The sequence below is a fragment of the Hydra vulgaris genome, chromosome 06 (assembly GCF_038396675.1).
Source record: "Hydra vulgaris chromosome 06, alternate assembly HydraT2T_AEP".
Lineage (NCBI taxonomy): Eukaryota > Metazoa > Cnidaria > Hydrozoa > Anthoathecata > Hydridae > Hydra > Hydra vulgaris.
The window spans coordinates 29645001-29648185 of NC_088925.1; positions in this window are offsets into that span (position 1 = coordinate 29645001).

Sequence of the window (3185 nt, forward strand, 5' to 3'; positions counted from 1 at the left end):
TTATTTGAATTATTTTTATGTATATATAGCAAATATAAAAAGTTGAAAAAAGAAAATATAAATAAGTTAAATGAGGTATTTATTTATAACTTTATATAAAGAAAGAATTTTTTACATTGCAGAAAGCTATATTTTTAAGAAATGACACCTGTCATTTCTTATGGGTATTATTCTTGTTTTTATCAACATAAAAAAAAAATGATATTTTGTTAAAATAGTTACTAATAAGAGGATATAAAGTAATAGGATTAAATGTAAATATGCTACAAATAATTTAAGCAAGGTAGTTATGTTAGTTTTTAAATAAATGTAACAAATTTATAATCATTCAAAATTTCTTAAACTAAAAAGTTGAGTAATATGAGAATATTATGTATCCAAAATAGTAAAAATTTTCAAATAATTATATCCATTGTATATTGCTAATAAACACCATAAAAGTATAAGGTAATTCAAAGAACTTACCGATAACAAAAAATTAACTGTATTTTTATCCTTAATTGTCAAATCCATTTGATTGTAATCCAAGAAAGTTAAATACCATATTCTTTATTTTTCATATTTCAAAGGATTTTTTCAAATTTGTGTCAATGAATCAAAAATCAATCAACATCTCAATTGATTTTGTATCTATCAACACAACAAAATGTACATACAATAAACCATGTTACTTCCATCTAAAAGAGAAGAAAAACACACACATATATATAAATATATAAATTAGTAAAAACTCTTATTAAATTTTTTTCTTCACAGAAGAAAAAAATTATATAAGCATTTTTGCTAATTTATTATTGCTCTGTTCTTTAATAACATTGAGCACTCTATTTGTAGAATACACTAACATAATTTATATATATAAATATATATATATTTATGTATATATATACACATATATATATATATATATATATATATATATATATATATATATATATATATATATATATATATATATATATATATATATATATATATATATATATATATATATATATATAGATATATATATATATATATAGATATATATAGATATATATATATATATATATATATATATATATATATATATATATATATATATTATATATATATATATATTTATATGTGTGTGTATATTTATATGTGTGTGCGTGTGTATATATATATATATATATATATATATATATATAATATTATTATTATTATTGTTATTATTATTATTTAGATAGAGATAATTATGGAATAACTCATTAGTCAGATAACAAAGTATACAATATTAATTTTAAGATAAGTAAGAAAAATTAAAAGTAATAATAAAAAATGAAACTTTATTATATTAGGACATAGTCCTATCAGTAAAAGCATACTTTTAAGCCAAAAAAAAGCTGAAGCAATAACCAAAAAAATATCATTAATATGGAACATATGTATCTGAAGTTTGAAAAAAAAAATTTTGAATTCCTACAGTCAGATTTTTAAAAAATCGAATTTAAATAAATAAACAAATCTGTGTTTTACTCTAAAAAGTAACTAACTAGAGATGAAGTTTAAGCGCGCTAAGACCATTTTAATACTATTTTATTGATGTAATTATGAAATTATATGTATTAATATACTGATATATGTTAAAAACAAGAGTACAGCATTATATTTCAAAGAAAATGTTAACAAATTAACGGTTGTCATATAAAATATTTTATAACGCATATTTTAACGCATGCGTGCCTAAACATAGCGCTTGTAAACGACCGTGTTCCCGGAACGTTTTAAAGTCATTTTTACCGGCACATGGTTTCGAATCTTTTTCTGCATAAATATTCTGGCGTTAATTTATGTATTATTTAAGAGTGTGCCACGTGCAGTACCGCTAATGGTACATGGTAGAAATAATGTAAGTAAATTTTTTCCTAAAATAGTTATAAAAAAAATGTCATCGTTTAAACAATTGAATATATATTCTTTTTATATATTTCTTGAAAGTAGAGGAGTCTTGAACCTTATTAACTTTACAAATGCTCAGAAATTATGATTTCCCAAAGCTCCAAGTCTCAGTTACGGTGCATCAAATAATATCTTTAAGAGATTTAATTAAAATCTTGAAAAATGATCAAATCTATAAGTCTCAGTAACGGTGTTTAAGAAAAGATTAAATAAATGTTTTGTCGTTTCGTAGTAATTTCAGAGTATGCCACGTGTAGTACCGATAAAGGTGCAATTAAGAATTAAAATTTGTAAACTTAATTAAAAATAATTTATAAAATGTATGTTACCGTTTAATCAATGGAACATTTATTTTTATATATTTATTGAAAGTAAAACAGTCTCGACCGTTTTTAAGTTTAAAATGACATACAAAGTATGATTTCCCCATTGCTCTGAGTCTCAGTTACAGTGCATCAAAAACTATTTTTTGTGAGAGACTCTTTTAATCTTTAAATTTTAATTTCAAACTTTTAATCTCTCTCAGAGATAATATTTACAAGTTAGTGAGGGCGTTTAAAAAAAGCATTACCTGTAATACATATAAGCATTAAATGTATTTAATTAAAACTAATTTATAAATTCTTATTATATTAAAAATGATTGAGTTTTGACCATTATTAAGTTTACACTGGCTTAGAATGGATGATTTTCTCAGAGTGTCAGTTATGGTGCATTTAAAATTTTTTTTATATAGATTAAGTCGAAACAAATTCTAGAAAAAAGGTAATAGTCTCAGTTATGGTGTTTTTATACCTATTTCATTAAAATTAAATGTGTTATTTAATTCAAATTAAATGTGTTTATTCGTCAGGTATTACATTCATCCTTTTTTAAACACCTGAGATCTAGTTTAGATTTTGTTTTGTTCTAATCTCTTTAAAAAATAATATTTTTTATGATGCAATGTAACTGAGACTTCGGCAAAATCATACATTCTGAGCAATTGTGAACTAAATACCATGCAAGGCTCCTTTTAATTTAGTTGATAATAAACTCTAATTTAATTAAAGTGTTTACATAATTGTTTGTTTTGTTTACCCTATCATTTTGTTTTCTATATAATAAAATATTTGTAAGCCTTAAACCTTATTTAATATTATTAAAGTATCTATAATTTACATAGGTATTTACTATAATTTACATAAATTTACTATAGGTTACTATAAATTATATTATCATTAAAAGTATCAGCTGTATTAATATTTTAGTAATTTATATCA